General features: G+C 41.9%; 1 pseudogene; it reads left to right on the top strand.

Annotated features, from left to right (window-relative positions):
* The window catches only part of LOC115326590, an 89,687-nt pseudogene extending 72,733 nt beyond the window's left edge, over positions 1–16,954 (top strand).
* Positions 16,955–20,637: the final 3,683 nt, after the last annotated feature.

Below are 20,637 nucleotides of genomic sequence, written 5' to 3'. Positions count from 1 at the left end.
TTCGGAAACCACTTTCAAAAAATTCTAAAAGCACAGTTGTTCACAGAGACATAACTCTCCAGGAACTATCAGTCAGCCGTGGCAGATGGCTTCGGATTACAAATATATACTAACGAGCGAAATAAGTAAAATGTACTAAACTACGTTTTAATTAGGGAGGCTAAACATTTGTTTCCAATTAGAAACCTATTAGGTATCAAAAACACCAAATCAACTAACTTGAGAAAGTTATAACGCAAGTGCAGCCTTTTACAGCGTTCTAAAAATCGTTCAGTTTGGGCCCATTCTGGATTTCCGCTTTCTATTGGAGCGTTTCTTTGCGCCAGCGGTCCTGCAACACGGTGACCGAGGCTCGCAACAGATGTGCGTCATAGTTTTTTAGAGGAGGTGGCATCACGTTATTTTGTTGGAGCATAGTCATAAAATATGCAGGAGCGGAACTGTTTTCGGAAACGGCCTAGTGGATGGTAGGTTTAGAGTTAGAAAGCCGACGGACTGAAGAAGGCGAAGAGGGAAGATTTTTAGTTAGGCGAACCGGAGAGGCGCTGACGATAACACGAATCACCGCTTGACAATTGAGCAAGAATTTAGGCTTCGTACAGCACGGAAAATGGGTATAGATGGCTAACATATTATATCTCAAAGTGCCTGTTTGTGAAGTTTTTTTTTTTAGTCGGCTGTTAGAATTTCTTTAATGGTGTCGGGTCTGTGCAGAATCAAAGCGTCGTTAAAGTTACAAATAAACGTTGACGCCTATTTCAGCAATTTATTTAGTTAATCACCATTCTTTAGAAATATCTCGGATCTACCGTGGCTGGCAGTTTGTTCCCCAAAAGGAGTTTTTTCTTTTCTTTTAAATTTCCCTATTTGTAGTGATTTCTGAAAGTGTTCGTTGAAACCCTCTGTATATTTATTTGAGAAGAGCCACGGCTCAAAACATTAAAGAACCAAGTGGGATTGTAATGTTTGTAACCCAAATAAATACAACTACCACTAAAAATCAAGCATTCCGCGTATAGTTATTTTTTACGAAATGGTTTTGCAGGCTCGGTAGAATTTAATATAGCTGCGGCATGTCAAACATAACTCATCAAAGTGCACGTACAATCACCCAAGCCTTGTAAATCTAGGGTAGATTTATTCGCAATTTAAGTTCGCAAAGGCCTGTTTGCACAAATGTTACAGCACTACCTTACCCTCTTAGAATGTTCTGAAGTTTGAAATTTGAGCTGATCTTGCTCATGCCGCGCTGACTTGGCGCAATATTCGTATATCAGTGACACAGCGCTCATACAAAGTTGCATTAGTTATAATTAGGGTTCTGTTTTCGAATAAATAAAAAAACTGTGAAAAACATTCGCCGGTAAAATTTTCGTCAATTCGTACTTACCCGGTAAATTCCGAATTACGGTGTACCATATAAAAAAAACAAAAACAAGAACGCGGTAGTTTACGACTACGTTTGGACAACACACGGGGTCAATTGTCTTGAGAAATTGTCACCCTTTCTTTCAAATCTCGGATCGTTAACAAAAAGAATCTTAGCGTTATCACTTCGAGGTTCATCAAGACAACGGGTCTTTCTGGTCACGACAAAAGCCATTATTCCTGTTCCTAGCTGCGGCTGCACTGTTTATGCTTCTTAGAGGAATAAGGGATTGGGTTCTCGTAACAGCGAAAGACGTGAACCATAGAGATTTTATAAAAGGGGGAAAAGGGGTCCGGCAGTTGAGACCTCTATATTACCCATCGCAGCCACGGGGTGTTGATGGCTGTGGTATGGAATAAATACGAGCTTCCTAGCGAATATACATCCAAGAGTTTATTCATTTTAATGTTTCAACGTTTATCAAAGCAACACTTGCAATTTTCGTCGTCGGCCAAGTTGGTATTGCCAATGGCAATGGCTCCAACGCAAAATGCAGCCGAAAGAACAATAATTTAAAAAAAGCTTGTCCTTTTGAATCTAGCACATGCTTACACCCGGATATTATTATTATTTTTTTATATAAACAAAAGACTGCAAAGTTAGGCCACGAGTTTCCGAGAATCAGATATAAAAAAAAAAAATAAACTCCGATAAACTCCGAATTTCGGGAAAAACTAAACTACCGAAAAGCACAGCATCCTAGTCTTAAGTTCCGCTCAAATCAGCTAGTTTTAAGTTGTGTTTCAATCAACTCTCAATAAACACTGCATTGTCAAAAAACAAAAGCGCAAACGCCAAAGGAAAGAATTGGAGAAAAGACAGGGCGCTTACTGCAACTGAGTGATTAATGCTTTCCCGAGGAAGACATAAAAGAAGAAACTGGACATGTTAAATCAGAAAAAAAGTAGGACAATTAGTGGTATAGATTATGGATACATTAAAGAAATTAAAATGAAATGTTACTTCACCACTTTGCACTACCGAGAAAAAAATAGAAGAGCGCGATAAAAAAAAGAATTTAAAAGTATAAACAAAGCAACCCAGGTCAAAGATAAAGTTAGAAATCATTAAAGCGACCAGGGATAAAAAAAAAGCTTCAGGTAACCAATCTCTTTCTCATGCAAAGCTAATTATCATATGCTTATGCAAGATTGCCATTGATACAAGATGGTTTTTGCCTCATAAAGTTGTCTTGATCTATTTTTACTTCGACGTTTGAGGATTTTAGTCTGTTGGAATATAGGTGTGCAGTGGCAGTCCCAGACGAGTATGGCGAGAAGCCCCGATGGTGATGAATTAAGAGAAAGTCGATGCTCTCGAGGTCACACATTCCCACAGCGTCGAGATTGTGTAACGTACACTTTCCCACATGTGAACGAAATTTCGTAAACTACGTTGGTGTTGCAGGTGACGTAGTTATCTGTATGATTGACGGCGCATTGTTTATTATTTTTGATGTTGCGAATTAGTCTAGGGAAAAATTTTTTTTAGTTGGTTCGGTGCTGATAATATCACCGGTACTTCGTACTTTGACGCTATTCGTTTCAAGTTGTGAGATATGATGCATATGTAGGGTATCACAGCCGGCCGCGTTTTTTTTTTCTCACAATTTAGTTTTCCTTTTTCGTTGGGAGTTGTTAGGCATACTGCTACATCAACAATAAAGACATAGGGTATGCGGAATCCTGCAGTCTTTGCACTTCTCCTTCAAAACTCCACATGGCGGTGTGTTCACAAGACTTCTGCAAAGTCGCTTTGAAGCAAATTTCCACTATTCCTCTTTTGATTATCTTTGAGTGGGCAGAATCAAAAGCAAGGGGTTTTTTTTTGGACAGTGGCGAGTAGGTGCAACACGTGTGTGAGTCTTCAAAGCACAGTTGGAGATCTAAAAATTGAAGCTTGCAATTACTTGGTAACTCATGCGTGAACTAAAGTCCTTGAGCTTGTGTCATAAAAGTGTTACTTATGAGGCTGAATGTAGCATAAGCGTATTAGTCAGGTCTGATGCAAAGTAAAACGAGATAGTCATCAGCTTATCTAAAGGTACACTTTCCGGCAATATGAAAGACCCACTGGGAGCGCGTGGCCGAGGCGGTGGCTGGCGGGGGCGCTGCGAGCGCTCCGGGCAATTCCATTCTGCTTCGAGGAAAAGACGCTTACTCGGGCTCAGCAAAAGCGAAACGCGCTTATCAGATTGTGCTGAGCCCCGAGTGAGCGTCCTCCCTTCAAAGAAGAATGAAATTGCCCGGAGCGCTCGCAGCGCCCCCGCCAGCCACCGCATCGGCCACGCGCTCCCAGTGGGTCTTTCATATTGCCGGAGACTGTACGTGTTACCAGGTGCTACACAGGTAAAACAGGTGCTACACAGGCGCCTATGCAAATTCCTTTATTTTGTGTGTACGTACTGCCGTTGAAAGTCACAAAGGCAGATGTGAGGTAGAAACTCAGGTGTTCCATGAAAGATTCTGGTGCTATACCACATTGATTTTGAAACGACACTGTTGCATTGGCATCTATGCAGTCGCAGACTGCTTGAAACAATTTTTGGCGAGGAACCGAGTAAAAGAAAAACGTCCTTGGCTTCGAGGGAAAGTCTAAACTTTACTGTCGAGGCACTTGATTTCAGCTAGCCTATCAATGACTCTGAGTTCGCAATTAGAAAATGGTCATTCAATTGAAGGCTGTTCAGGTGGAGTAAAAGAAATCTAGACATAGGTCTCTGCCAAGGTCCTCGCTTTTGATCTTTGACACTGTATAGCCAACAAGCTTAGCAGTTAATTTTGATCAACGCTGCACTTAGGGTTGATTTAGCGCTTAAAAGTAGGTGCGACGTAGCCTTGAATGTAAACTCAAGGAGATTAAAATAATGTTACTCACCTAAAAAAATACTTTGAAAAATCTCTAATAAGACAGAAAGAAAAACTTTTTGGAAGGTAGTAATTGAAAACAGCTGGCCTAACAATGCCATACAAACATTGAGTAGGCATACGTCTGATATAGGCTACATAGTAAGCAACTCAGACACGGTGGTGATTGTGATCATTATCAGAATGTTCGCGTACATTGAGCTCCGAAAGTAATATCGTAAACGAGCGTTTTGGCATGCGAACGAAGGAGACCGTGTTTGCAGTGGTGCAGAGGGAACGCGAGATTGCCTGATAGGTGCCCAAAGTTTTTTGCAAATAATAACAGTCCCCCGAGGCATTTCCGAGAAATTGGAAGGTGGGAACAACCCGAACCAACTCTCTCCGGTATTCTTACGCACTCGCAGCGTTCATTATGGTGATTTCACAGTTCCGGCAGTCGATTACTTGCGTTAATTTCTTTGAATGCCTACTTTACTACTTTTCAATGCCATGCACTCAGCATAGCTCAACAAACTGCTTCGTGTGCAAGTGACTCAAAACGTAAATTCGACAAAACTGAACATGTTTACACCCCCAAACTCACCTCAGATGGCGCTAAAGAAGTCAGAATGCCGAATGCAAATTAGCCTCACCCCATTCCCTTACCCCTTCACACCCACACACACAAACTTTCTTCGCTCCAGCACCTTTTTGCAGCCAACCGTAGCGCTCTGAGGACAAGTCTCCTTATCCTTTGTACTCCTACGCAGTGGTAGCTTACAAAATGGGGTCATATTCTACTGTTTACCTCGAAGCAAAAATAATTTTGTAACCAGCGCGTGAGTAATCAAATTCGTTTCGAACTCACATTGTGTCTCGGGGATAAATGATGTGTTAAACTTTTGCACTTTCCGCTGCAGATTATTTTTTTCTAGATCATTAGAACCGCCAACGCGTAATATTTAATGCTAATCACACTTGAATATTTCTCCAGTTCACGCTGGTAAGAACAATTAGAAGAGGTTAAAGAAAAACCCTCAAAGATTCGACTTAATTACCGAACTGTATATATGAGATGTCGAAGACATAAGTATCGCCTAGGTCTAATTTTTTTAATTTTACAGTTTAATATATGGTTCGGAAATGAGTCGTGCAATGCACAAAGACGCCGATTGCGGCACACGGGCCACGGAATCCGAACGCTAAGCCCCTCGAGCGCCACGAGAGCCAGCCGGTCGCTAATAGCGGGAGCAGAATACATCCTACGTAGTTGGCGGTACCGCTTCTATTTACACGACTACAGCGAACGACATACAAGCGAAAACGGAGAGCAGAGGTGCCTCGATCTTGATCAACTTGTGTGTTTTCAATACTTAAGCACACAAAATATCAAGCTCTCAATATCCACGGTGTTAGATTCGCGACTGATACGTAGGCGTTCCATGGCAAGAAACATCAGCATCACTTGAAAACACGTCAAAAGGACTCGTCGATTACGTTGTGTGTGCTCTTAAATCTACCTGTACTGAATGTGTGCCCTGCTGTAGTTCCGCATGATTGTGCCCCCACCCTCCTAGCCAGCAGCCAGCTACTCTGGAGATTTTTTTTCAATAAGTGCTTTGACAAGCTATCATGATTTTAAGAAAACGTGCCTATGACCTTGCCAATAGTAACAGCGCAACATGCATAAAAACGATAGCTTAGTTCGTTGTTTTATTGAATACTGTTAGAAACAAATTGCGTACTGTAAAATGGGTCTTTTTTCCTTGTCATCTCCTAAATATGTGTCTGCAGAAACAAATGGTCATGATTGACTAAATCTTCTGATTTTAGTTACGCTTTCAAAGACATTAAAATGTTAAAATGAAACATTATTACAAACGTGTCTCTTTAGTTGACCTAAAACAGTATAGGAATATCGTGTTATTTTAAGTAACGCGATAAAAGGGGGGGGGGGGGGTACTTCTGAAACTAACTTCTGATTTTTCTTGCTTCCAGAACATTAAAGGCAGAATGCTTTTTAGTCAAATCAAAAGAAAAACACCCACAAATACCACAAAACCTCCCCGGGAGCACAATAAATCCGACAACACTGTGCAAGAGTTTATATTCCAATTATGAAAATGTATTCTACGACATTGTGAGTATTGCATCAATCTTAAAAAGCAACCACCCTACGTGTATACTGTCAGTTATTTATGTGGAAAAAAAGTCATAGAAATAATGACCATAGAAGTAGTTCGTATATTCAAGCCAAATTACGATCCCAATTACAAAGTTCATGCACTAATTATAACAACGTAAATCTAGTGAAAAATAATTTGTTGTTTAACATATGCTTTCAGCGTGAATGTAGTCCTGCTTTATTTCAAAACAGACCTTGAAATATGTGGTATACATTTTTTCGACAAAATTATGTACCTTCAAAGTCGCTACATAAATTCAATATTTATAATATTTATTGCAAATAATTCACCTAAATGCAACAGTTTGTCCCGTAAAATGAGCATCATGACAAATCTGGAAACGTGTTTTATGATCAATCGTCGGCCACACCATTTACACTCGAAAGATTAAACACATAGGACGTAGCACATAACATATATTGCAACTAGCAACGAACAAGAATAAATAAGAACTACTTCTAAAGGCATTGACAAATCCTGGAGGGAGAAGGCCAGTCCTTGAAGGAAAGAGAAATGTTAGAACGGCAAAGACATGGAAATGAAATATAAGATATTTCAAACTCCTTCAAGAACCTTCCTCCTCCTTACAAGATTTGTCCCCGCCTTTGGGGGTCGTTTCTTATTCATTCTATTTTAGTTTTACTTGAGAGATGTCGTGTTCTGTGCTTCGTACTTCCTCAATGTATATTCTTTCGTGTGTAAATGGACCCTTACCAATACGCTCGGCTTTTAACAATTCGCACAAATCATCTATGCTTTATTTTGGAACAGGACCCAAAGTTACAGGCTCAATGCAAGTTCCAATGTTGCATTCGGGGCTTTGGATACTCTAAGTACTGCTTTCAAAGAAGCATGATGGATGGAATGCCCTGCGGAGGTTCAAAGGTCAGTAGCATGTCTTCGTATGCTTCTTCAAGCTTAACTAGATTTTATCTTTTCTTTTTTTTAACGTTCAAAAAATGTTTGGCTAACCCTTTGTGTAAACGAATTATTTTACATACCTCTAAATTTCACGTGTAAAGTACCGTAATCAAGATTTTATATTTGAATTCGCTGGTTATGCTTATTCACCTATTTTAAATCAATTCTGACCTGCTTTTGAGCCTCTTTTCACAAACGTGATTGGAGCTGACTACAAAAGAAACGTAAAAGGTCGAATAACAATCTCCAGTGCAAACGCGCCACTAAAAATTCGGAGCCTCAAAAAACTACCTTGTAGCTTATAGACCTTTCCAGCGGCAGTCTCGAACGAAGCGATTTACAGCGCGCGTCCCTGGTTTTGAGAGGGCACGTCAGTGTTGCCCGATTGAGCTGGGCTGCGGGTTTTCTAGTCAGTGGGATGTGGCAGCCTGCGTAGGCGCACTTCCGGACGTCGGTGGAGGCTAATTTGCCGCGTTCTATTTTCTTTCTTTTTTTTTGTGTTCTATGGCGAAAAAAATTTCTCAAGATTTTTTTTAATGCATTGTACTGTTTTTGGGAACAAAAATTAAAGCTATTTTGGTCAGTCCGTGGGCGACAGAACAAATGCAACTGGAATGTTTGTTTCATGTTACGTTGATTTTTTTTACGGCACCATAGACTCAGCCCCGTCCATCTATAACGGTCTTAACTGTCGAAACTTTGTGACCACACGGGATGTCCGAACTGCACAGATATTCCCCTCCCACAAAATGAAATACAACGAATCTCATCAATCGAACAACATATATTGTACAGTACGCCTCAAACTTAACGCCGCCACGGGATGGTTCGATTTCTTCACTTTCTGAGCTATTTCTGAACATAGCGGTCAAAATGGTTCGTGAAAATTTGCGTCCCCGATGAAAACTGAACCAGGGGAAGGTAGTCCAGCAGGTGCAGCGATCAATTCATGTTTGGGTAGCATGCAATAAAATTGAATGGATCAATATTTGTGAAACCGAATGGCGGCGTTGAGTTTCAGGGGCACTGTACGTACTCCACGGTGCCACGTTATCCGAACAGGAGTTGAGAAAGGTCTCAAATTACACGGGATATCCAATACAGAGTATCGACGATAGTCACTTCACGACGATCGGACAGAATCCGGCGCATTTTGGGGTACGTTTTGAAAAGAACTGCTTTTTTGCATAGTTTCAAAGCACGTTGAACTGTCTGCGTCGCGTGCTGCTTGAGGTTCGCTCTCTTCATTCGTTTCCTGCGAAGGCCATTCTAGCAACGAGGCCTGGTATTCCCTGGTTCTTACGTGCAAAGATGCAAATAAATTAAAGGCTTTCAAGCAAAGCCGGCAACCTCCGAATGCACAATGCAGGTGTGGAGCCACGCTGACCGGGTTTCCACAGCCCAGGCGGGTGGCAGAAATTTCTGGCTGTAAGGGGTTGATAGGTTCGCCAGATGGCGGTGGCATGAGAGCTCTTTTTGGAAAAGTCTATAGGTTCAGTGTGTGGGCTGTACCGATTCTTCAGTGTTCCGAAAGTAAACGCAACACGGATTTGTCAACCAGTACAGGCCCCCCCCCCCAAAAAAAAAAAAAAAATATATATATTTTTTTTTTTTACCGCAAGCAAAAAGTAAGCATTTTCGAACGCTGATTCTCCACCAAAATGTAGCGCTAGAGGTTCGAACCCGATGCCAAAGTTTCAGCACTAACCGTTGTATTATACAAAGTTTTAAACGATTTTGTATATTTTTTAATAGAAAAATGGCGGCCGACAGATCTCTAAACTGCATGGCGCTTTATGGTGCCAGGTACCAAAACGGGCAAAAACAGGCCCTATTTTCCCATTATTTTTCTTTTCTAAAATCACTCGTAACATTTTGCATAAGATGACGGTCAGTGTAAAAATTTCGGCACCTGGTTCGAGCCTCTAGCGCTACATTTGGGCGGAGAAGGAGTGTTCGGCAGTGCATAACTTATTTTTGCGCCGAAAAAAAAATGTGTGAAATCTTTTGGGGGGACACCATGTACATATTATGTTGCGTAATCGTTAAATATCCCCGACCAAGAAAATGTGGCAAATAATATATCATTCGATGCGAGTACAACCCGAACCAACATATGCCGAAATATTGGCGCTTGCGGCTAGGCCACAGATGTTCTCAGCAAGGTACTCCACCAAAGCGTCAGGAATGCGCTCGCGGCACTTTATGTGATTTTAGGATTTTCCTCTCTTTGCGCCATTCTGTCAGGATTTGTCCACGGTCTTGAGTTTCAGCCTACTCGAATGTGTCGCGTTTTGTTGTAGCCGCTTAGGAAAAGAAAACGTAGTGGTAAAGTGGCGACATCTGCTAGGTATTCTTTGAAGAGCGTATCTTCAGAGAGAAGGTTTTGTAGTAGAGGCGAGGGCACATCAAACCCCACTCTACAAGAAACTGTCACCTTTAACATGAGACGTATTTCAAGCCCAGGGCTAGATAATGTTGCAATAAAAATATTCAACTAACCGGGGCAGAAGCGCTTAGGATTACCTGATCATTGCACTAGGGTTTGAGGATAAGAGTATATTTTACTGTTGTAACCAGTTACAAAGAAAACCTATGCGCTTGAGAACACTCATTCGTAAATCTGTGAACACACTTTTGTTCTGAGTAATGCTTGGTAAAATAGAGACGCGCGCAATTCTTTTTTTTGGCATACCGAATAAGACATATGTCTGAAAACAAACTCATAATACTAAAACAAATATAAATATTTAGAACACATGAGGGGCATTTATAGACATTTTCACGAACTATCGTACCCCTTTCGGGTAAACTTTTCAGAACTGAAGTCGGTCGTTTATTGCTACATGGGGATAGCCTCTGCTGACTTGCAGATGATTTTCCACATCATCCACGGGACTGATTTATCCTTTAAAATTCGTTCACCTGCTTGCTGAATGTTTAATGAGTTGTGGACATGAGTGGACGACGATATCTCTATTCATGGCTAACGCTTGTCCATCCCTCCTTAAATATTAATTCGCCACACATTTTGTGTAACGAAACATTTGATTTATTGTAAGTAGAATGCCTTCAATCAATATCTTCACCGGACACACCCTCAGATCACAAAAAAGTATATCACTGCACGCTGCTCTACTTTCGTGCAAAGCTCCATTGAGGTGCCCATTGTCTCGCGCACCACAAACACAAATTTACCGACGTTAGAAGTCCAAACCTTGTAGCAGTGAGTCAATACACAACTACTTCGTACCGAAAACGCTGATAAGAGAGTGCGACCAACAAAACTTTTAACTTAACCGAAGTGGAGCCAAGTTTTACAGCGTCAGCTGATGGTGGGAACCATGCTTGGAAATTGCATGGACGTCCTTATCGAAAATTCCTGGTGACGTCATCTATCTCTCGATTTATCCCCGTCACCGCACATGAAAATCCCTGCAGCGCCCGCCGTCGCTACTGAGCTTATCAGGAAACAAAACATTTCTGACCGATAGCCGCAATGGCGTGTGAACTATGGATGAAAACGAGCATTTTCTGAACAGTCAAACATTGTACAGACCGAACTGTTCGTTCTTTTCTTTATTGCATAAAACGAAAGAACATTGAAGTAATTTTTAAAACGTTGTATAATTTTCTGCAGCGCAGACTAAAAAGTTTGCATTTCGACCAGGTTCGTCAAAACGCGAGTCCACTCCTGTTCAGGGCCGTTATTCACATCTACACTTTGAACTTGTTTCACAGGGTTGAAAATGTAGTGCCGAACTTATTTTGAATTAAGATCGACATGTCGGGTCACTATGCGTGATCTCTAAGTACTGCAGAATCCTAACAACTTTATCATGTTGTAATGTACTTCACTGACACCAGAAACATGTTCAAACTTATTCTAGATGAGTTATAGTAAGTTATTTATTTCATGTACACTGGACACATCTCCATAGACTAAAGCGTCCCGACAAAAAAACCAACGAAAAAACATTTTCAATTTTTTCATCTTTTTCTCAGAGAATACAATATAAAGACTATGGCACATGAATACCTTTTTAGTCTCGTCAAACCGGTCACTAGTAGCGTATTTGTGTGTAACTTTAAAAATAACGGTTTAACAGATGCAGGGCCTAGAATCTTTTTTATTCATCTCACATCTTGGCGCACATGACTAACAATGGCTCGGTTACAATGCTATTGAACAACATCATTTATTGAATTGCAATGCACGGTACTTCAATGAACAATAGAAAGATAACCTATATAAACACGTAGAGTAAAGAAGTCACTGTATCAACAAACTTTTTCAAGAATCCAATTAGTCACATTGGCTCGCCTCTGTGAGATGAAACTAAAAAAGATGGCAAGTGTGGTAATAGTTTTCAAAGTGTGGATAAAAGGATGCTCGTGGTCTTATAAAAAGAAGAAACGCGACGAAGCCTATTTGACAAACGTGAGAGCCCTACACCACCGTGATGAATGCGATACAAGAGGTTCGTCTGACCTCGTCGATTTCCATTTGAGTTCGAAATAAACGTTATGAAGATATATTTAAACCTTTTTAACGCTGATTCGCGTAAACTAAATAACCTGGAGGACGTATCAGAGTTGCGCAACTAAAATATTGTCACAAACTTTCGCTCGGGCAGAGATTGAGCGCTCGGGGTGCTGGCTGCGGTAAGCATGCAAGTCCAGGTCGGTGACGGCACTCCTTGATGTTGGCGAGGCACTTTGTCTTAGCAAGAACCCTCAAACTCTGACGGTGTTGTGGATCAAGCCCGGTGCAAAAACTTACGGCATTTTCTCCAGTTTATAGCTGCCCCAGTATCCTTGCAAAATCGTTTGACCAACGTTACTGCCTCAGTGATACTATTCGTGCCGGAACAAAAACATGTAAAACGCTTAAGCTTCGCCTTTAAGAGTGGAACGCTATAACGTTATCGGGCTCCGTTCGCAAATCCTTTATATGAACCCTCGCTCGTGCCTAAGCCTTGCAAGCGTGTTTGCGTGGTCTAGTCGGTAGCGTCACGCGTCACGTGAAGCTGCCGACCCGTCAAATTTGGCGCCAAAAACTTTTCGCTCAATTTGGCGGGAAATCTTTCCGCTATATTTGGCGGAATAATGTTCCCTGTAATTTGGCGGCAAGAGTTTCCGCTAAATATGGCGGGAAAAGTTTTCACAAAATTTGGCTGTCAAATACTCCGCAAAATTAGGCGGGAAAATCTTCCGCTAAATTTAACGAAAAACTTTTCCTCAAAATTAGGCGGGTCGATATATGATCATGAGGTCACAGACACGTGTGATGTCACACATGGCTTCGTGCGTTACGTTATGGGATTTTAAAGTCCCACTGACGCCGGCGCCGGCTTTTCTGCGACACAAGCTCCTAGACGCCATCGCCTTAAAGCTGCGATGTCGCCAGTGTAGCTCATTATTTTTGCCTCTGCCATCGCGCTATTCGCTCTTTCTCGCTTCAGTTGAAACTCGGTGGCGCTTGTGTGAAAATGGCCCTAAAATACTTTAGGTTGGGAAGTACACGGACGGTTATGCTGTATTTGTGAGTTCAAATAACTTCAGTTTCGTAGCGAAATGGTCGCTCATGGCCCTGTCCGATATAATTCGCTCTTGTTACGAAGGGATGATGCGTAAACAATTATAAAATATACGCAGACCAAACGTGTACCGGGTCAACAAGACAGATGTGGCCAATCATTGTGTCGCCAGGCGAATAGGGGCAGATGGGCAGTCCAGACATTAGTGACCGATCTCACAAGCTAGTTTGCCTACGCCATGCATCGAGGGAACTGTAGTCCTTCTGCAAGCGCGACAACCCCGCTGGGGTTCTGCGCGAGCGCAGTACGAGACGGCGCCAACTATCTCGTGCTCAGGTGCCTATCCTTTGTTATGATGACCATACCCTTGTGAACTCCAGTTATGGCGACGTTACGCAGGAGTTGAACGTGTCGCCTCTTTGGTATACATTATATTTCTTCCAACATTCGACGACACGTCAGGGTCTCGTGAGCCTCGAGCGTGCAGGGGACTTCAGACCATTGCCATAGGCAATGAGCGTGTGCTGAAGGTCGGTTTTTCGAAAACGACGCCGTAGGCGTCACCCCGTTGTGCCGGCGCACAAGCACGACCTTCCAACTAGGCGATATTGCCCGCCGTATAGCTATACCTGGGAACGTTTGTCGCGGGGCCAAGAAACGGGGATTGCTGATAAATAGCTAAAATACAGCCAATTCACAAAAAGGGCAAGAAACCGATCCGTCAAACTATCTTCCTATTTCAATAACATCTCAGTGCTGCAAAATACTCGAATATTTAGTTAGGAAGCATACCACTAGCTTCCTAGACCAACATCAAATACTAAGTCCGCACCAACACGGATTTAGAAATTTAGAATGCAACCAATCTCTGCTGCGCTTTCTTCGCGCGACGCAGCAGAGGCTGGTTGCACTATCTCTCCACGGGGCGCGGTGCCGCTGGGGATGAGATGCGTTCCGATAGCAAACTGAAACTTAAAAACCCGTCGATTTCGTGCGGTTTTTCAGAAAGTCCTAAAATGCTTCGCGTGCCTTCTATCGTTCTGCAATTTGTTGATTTGGTGCTTTTCGGTGATGCTGAGCAATTTTCTAATTTAAACCATACCCGTAAACACAATTTAAAAAAAGTGAATTACGCAAAAATAATTAACAACTTAATTATCCCGGACTTTAATAATTTTCCTAAATGGGCCCCTGGCCCAGGACCAAAACGCCACAAGCCTTTTTTCGTTGCGATGAGTAGTTTTCGCAGGAGCGATTTGGCCTGCCTTCTCTGAAGCACCCTGCACATATATATATATATATATATATATATATATATATATATATATATATATATATATATATATATATATATATATATATATATATATATATATATATATATATATATATATATATATATATATATATATATATATATATATATATATATATATATATACATTTGCCACCCTCTCCTATGATGTCCGTATGTTTGGGGTAGTTGTATTGTAAAAGAAGTAAATAAATAAATAAAATTACAGAAACGGCTCGCTGAGGAGGGTCGTCGTACACATAGTACAAAAAATGTACGGGATCAAAATCGAAAGCGGAAGTGAAAATGATGTAAGATCCTCCAAATTATGCTCAGGAGGCGGCGAAGGACTAGCAACTCCCACAGAAGGATAGCGAATTACGGAATCACCGGAATACTGTCGCTCTGACAAACGCTACCCTCTAGCGTTATTCAACTCTGACTTTTTTTTTTGTTAAATCACCCTCGTTTTGCTTTTAACCATAATATTATTTTGCCTACGGCGTATGGCACCTTGAGCTGAACAGGCCCTATTCCAGCACAATGCCCATTGATAAACTCAGTTGCAGTATTACACAAACGATATTAATCGGAGATTGAGATGTGATCACAAAACCATAGCCACTCATGGCTTAGAACGTTTGAATTCGAGGTATTCGTATTTCACTGCCTCCTGTTATTTCTTGGCGTTATATTTTTACCACCTACATTTCCCTTGGTGTGGTTTTCATCTTACATGTCCATTTTCTTCGCTCATGTTCTCAACTGTACTTCGTGTAGCGAACACTACAAACCAATAAAATTAATTAGGCAGCGGCATAAGTGCATAGCAATGGCGCTCGTCTTCGTTGTGCGTTTGCAGTACCCGGGAACGCGAATCGCACACAGTAAATGCGGCGTGATTGTGCCTTCGTATTTGTGTGTGATTGGACTAGCCAGTAAATGTATAAGCAGAAAGACGAGGATCGTACTGACGATGCACTTTTGGGGCTGATTCATTCGCTCCGTTGGACATAATGTATAACGGAGCGTAGCCTACTAATCATTTTGCTTGATATTAATCAATAAACTTTATTTACTTTAAACTTAAATAGAAACTGAAGCGGTTCGGTACTTGAGAAGAAAAAAAAACATTTAAATCGTCTTTATTTGGCCTCAAGGATTACGAAAATCAAAATTATATTTCAGACCGATGACCCATGTAGTCACGCCACAACAACGCTTTAAAAAAGAGCGCTGTGCTTCCTGTCGCGTTCTGGACGAAGAGAAAATCATGACGTATTATGCAGAAATTTCAACATTTACGTCCTTTCCGCAGTCCTACCCCAACGAGTCAAAAACGTTGCACGCGGTCCCTCATACGCAACACACGAAAGGCAGCTGAAACCTCTGGTTACGACGTCAAACCCAGGGATTGTTTTTTTCTCAGTTTTTTTTTTTTTCATCTATTATACCTTCGGGTCAAATGCTTAGAATATTTAGACTCACAGGAAAATCCTGCGCTGGAATCGATTTTTAACTTGATTTCTACAATAACCTCTTCAGCTTCCCTTTAAGGCGAAACGAAGTATACGGAGGTTAGGGAGAAACTATTCCGGCCATGGCTACCTGGCTCAAAATGATCCTATCTACAATTTAACCAAGTCTGCTGAGCTCAACTGAGTGCACCTTTTGAGTTGCGGGTATAGTAAATTCACTTCAAAGTGACGCGAGCTCTGCCAGAATTCACTTATTCATGCTTCTCCAAATGCATTATAAAATGTGAGTGCCCCCGCAGGGTGTAGTTTGCACTTCCGCTCTACGGGACACCGCTTTGTCAGCCCCCTACACCTAACATTACGTCGCACCACTTGATCACATAAATATAGCTTACGTGAACATGCAACATATAATGATGACATAAAGCGTAACCTATATTGAGCAAATAACCGCACGACTTATTGTGAATATGTAATCACGTAATTAATGAATAGCGTTGCCAAAAGTGATTATGTGATCATGTAATTGTTGTGATCCTATAATTTACGCAGCCTATATCTATTACGTAATTCCATAACCTGCATCGCTGACGGTATCACTTCGCGCTTTCTGCCGTCGATGCGACTACGTTTTTGGACAACCACGAGTCGATATCAACTGTAACCATGATAATCAAAGCCGTTCCGCTAGAGCAGGAGATGGGGCGTTGGAATATTGAATAGTTAACTGTTTTGATGAAAGCCTAGTAACACTCTTTTTTGAAGACTACTGCCCGTGTGATGATGTTTTCCTTAGAATATTTTTGACGCTACAGGTATAAATGCCAGCCCTAAAATAATTCGTTTTTCGGAAGTTAAAAAGCGATTTCGTATAATAAACTCTTCAGCACCTTTTCCCCCAATAGAGATATAGCGAAAGATATTTCTCTTTACAGACGTGTCTAAGACTCAAGTGTGGACATCATGGTCATCGGAATCATCACCAGCAAGAGACTACTGAGGAACCGAAGACAACGACGGAACTCCCTGGGCCTTCCACGGCGTCCCAAGGAACCACTCGGATGCCACCTGCGCGGCCGCACCCGCGCCCACCAAGTCCCCCCTCTTATCCTCAGGCTCCTCCTTCGCCGCCAAGTCCTCCTTTTTACCCTCATAATCCTCCAGCACCGCCAAGTCGCCCGTCTTACCCTCGTGATCTTCCAGCGCCACCGCGGCGCCCTGGTACACTCGGAACTCAAAGACCATATATTGTGCGGGTAACTCGCCGGAATCATAGACATGGAACTTGGCCCGCACCCCGCAAATAAATATGAAGAGGGACATGGATGCCTATTTCTAGTCTCATTTTGCAAAACATGCGGCTAGCTGGAATACTTTTATATTATTACACCAATAAAAATGCATTACAAGAGTCACGAGTAAGCTAGTTTCTAAAAAAGATTGTAGACACTCTATTTGCTGTTTTTTCCCCTTCCTTTTTACTCTAATACATCTCCTCTCTTAAAATAACGATGCCGCGTCTTTCACCGAATGCGGAAACCCGAAGGAGGCACGTAGAACTTGAACCAACCTACATTTATAGTCTAGACTTTTTTTGCGACCGTCATGATGTGGATAGATTTGCTCGATGATATATGTTACGTCACTGGATTTCCCTGAGGATTCGTATAAGCCTGTATAGCGGGGCAATCACATATGAGTGAGCTCCACTCGACGCTTCGGCGTTCAGGGGGAGATGAGGTGCACAGAAGAGTAGGCGACGGAGCTGTGAGGGCTAGCGCATTGAGCAGGCTTACGTTCTTGAGATCGAAGAGTGTGGAGGCTTTACAGTTGTTTAGCGCTGAACGCGCGATTCATCGCTTGCAATATGTGCGCAGTGAACAAAGTCGCATCATGGACTTAAAAAAAAAAAAAAATGAGGGAATCCACCCTCAAGGTAGGTTCATTATCGAAAAATTAGAAAAAACGTAGAATATTCAGTAGTGTCGGTGTTAGAGAAGAAGAATATAAAGGACGAAAACTGGACGACACATCTTTCCAACCGGCAGCGTTCATTCATTTTGACATCCGTCACCAAACGCGACAGTCACCGCGCAGTGTTGAAAGGGTTGAGGAGGATAAGGAAGGAAGAAAGGGAGGGGGTGGAGATAGGATGGAGGTGGAGAGAAAGACAAACAGGTTTTTGAGCCTGCGGCGCACGCCGGAATTAGAGAGAGGTGGGGGGGGGGGGGTGGACAATAAGGGAAGAGACTTTGAGAAGGAAATAAATGGTGGGCAACCTTATTTCAAAGGCGCCTACGTTTCTCCCATTTCCGGACGCAGAAACGACACATCGGCGTTGGAGAAACAAAGAGATGGGGGCCCGATGTTTAGCGGCCAATGGCGCATTTCGAGCGGTTCGATAATCTCATCATCATCATCATTTATTAAACCTTGAAGGCCCTTACGGGCATTACACAAAGAGGGTGGGGGGGATACTAGCTCACAAAACATTGTATAAAGGAACAAACAAAAAGAGGGTTAGAAGCTTGAGTTATAGAAAGCAACAAAAACAGGGAAAAAACATAAACACTGAAAACATCTTTAAGGGAAAACAGCTGGTTATACAGAAAAATTCACGAATAAAACATTTTTTAAAGACGAGATGACTTTACTATTAGTGCAACTGCAGAAGGATGGTCAGTTCGGATATGAATGTGTTATGATCTGTTTGGGTCACGATACTGTTAGGCAGGCTATTTCAGTCCGTTATTGTTAATGGCAAGGTGGGGTTAAGAAACGAAACTGACGAGGCGAAAATGGTACGAATTTCGCAGACGTTATCAATGCGATGAAATATGCGAGTGGCTGGGAATAATAGTGAAGTTCTGATGTCATGGTTATGATAGTAAATGGTGTGAAAGGCAGGCGTGATAATTTTCTTCTAGATGAGGGCAGATCAAGGTTAGCTTTCATTCGTAAAGAAGTGATGCTGGTGTCTCGTGAATTATCCGAAAAAAAAAAAATCTGATTGCGCGATTTTGAAGTGCCTCTATGTTTGTTATTAATGAATGTTGCCAGGGGACCAGTGGGATTACGCGTATTCAAGTTGCGATCTTACGAGTGTAGTGTAGGCTAGTTGTTTAACTGACGATGGTGCTAGTTTTAAATTCCGTCGAAGATAGCCAAGAGAGCGTTAGACAGCACGTGTGTGATATGCGTGCTCCGTGAGAAATCTTCAGATACGTGAATACCAAGATATTTGTAAGATGGACAATTGGTACTTACCTGGCTGCACAACGTGTAAGTGAAAGAGAGAGGACTATGAGCATAGCGTGAAGGAAACGAGATTTGTTTTAGAAAAGTTAGTTGTCATTTTCCTCTGTTTACACCAGTCGGCTATTAGGTTAAGGTGAGCTTGTAGGGTTATGTTATCGTTCAGGTTAGATACAGATCGGTAACTTACGCAGTCATCAGCAAAAAGTCGAATACAAGATTATATGATCAGGTAGGTCATTAGAAATGTTAAAAAAGCAGAGGTCCGAGAACAATGCCTGGGGGACTCCGGATGATACAGGAGAACAAGCTGACGACTGGTTGTTATTTACACAGTATGCTGAGTACGATTGGTTAAAACGTGTTCTATTCATGACGTTACGAGTGGATGAATGTGAAGTTGATTTAGCTTGTGCATGAGTAAACTATGGGATACCTTATCGAATACTCTAGAAAAATCAATGAATATGGCGTCTGTCTGTACGCTATTATCGATGTGACTGTGTATTTCATGGACAAGTTGTACTAGTTGTGTTGTATGGCTACAAGAATATGGTTGTCTGAACCCGTGCTGGTTTAAAAAAAGGAGGAGGATATTTTCGAAGTGGTTCCTGACATTTCAATATATTATTTTTCTCAAGTATCTTGCACGAGAAACTGGTTCGAGATATAGGGCGATAATTTAATGATAAAGTTCGATCCCCCGATTTGTGTATGGGAACCACTCTGCCAATTTTTCAATCTGTGGGAAGCTCGCCAGAAGACAAAGATTGTTGGAAGATAATTAGCAGAAAACGGGCTGAGTGTAATTTAGTGTTTTTTTCAGTAATTTGGATTTAATTTTGTCCTCCCCAGAACTGGAAGACAACTGCACCCTTTCTGTAGAGCTTATGATATCTGAATACGTTATTTCAATGGCAGCCATGTCAGCCATGGGAGCATTCGAGAATGTCGCAGCCGTATTTCGGCCTACGTGTTCCAACAGTGGTAGTGGCTCAAAACTCTGGTTCAAAAGACGTAGTGTCGTTGCGGGATTCGTAAGCGAGCCGAAGGAGTACTGCGATATTTGGCCAGTGTCGTGCCAACGCCGGCCAAAAATCAACCTCAATATCGGCCGAATGTGTGGTTTTGCACGACGTCCCGATATCGGGTAGGTACTTGCGTAATGTTTCGCAATCGGCCAACTATCGGCGTGATATCGTGCGAGTACTGCCCAGATTGCACTGTCAGCCAGGTATCGGCCAGATGTCGCATATGCTTCTGCTCTGTATTCCCCGGACGTCGCTTATGCGCCATCTTTGTATCCGCAATATCGGCAGCATAAGCTCACAAATTAATTGCCGATAAATGGCACACCTCGCTCTCATACACGAAAAAACAAAATTGTTTTGGATCGCTCCCTCACGTTTATTAAACCAATATCGTTACACACAGCTTGTTCTGGACACATATACAAAAGTCCCACTTCATTGTGGAATAAAAAACGAAATATTAAATATAATTACGTTTAATGCCGAGCAAAACTAATAAATCAAACACGAAAGACCGTTCAAATCAGATAGCTTTATTAGATCGTTTCAATGATTCCAATAACAATACTCGATACTGCGCGCGCTTTCGCGTACATCGCATCGTTATCCGACATACAGGAGGCATCGGAACGATGTACTAAAACTATTTATTGAGAT

This window comes from Ixodes scapularis, unplaced genomic scaffold, assembly GCF_016920785.2.
Source record: "Ixodes scapularis isolate PalLabHiFi unplaced genomic scaffold, ASM1692078v2 PGA_scaffold4__175_contigs__length_147842914, whole genome shotgun sequence".
In the NCBI taxonomy this organism is placed as follows: domain Eukaryota; kingdom Metazoa; phylum Arthropoda; class Arachnida; order Ixodida; family Ixodidae; genus Ixodes; species Ixodes scapularis.
This window is presented reverse-complemented; position numbering and strand designations above follow the sequence as displayed.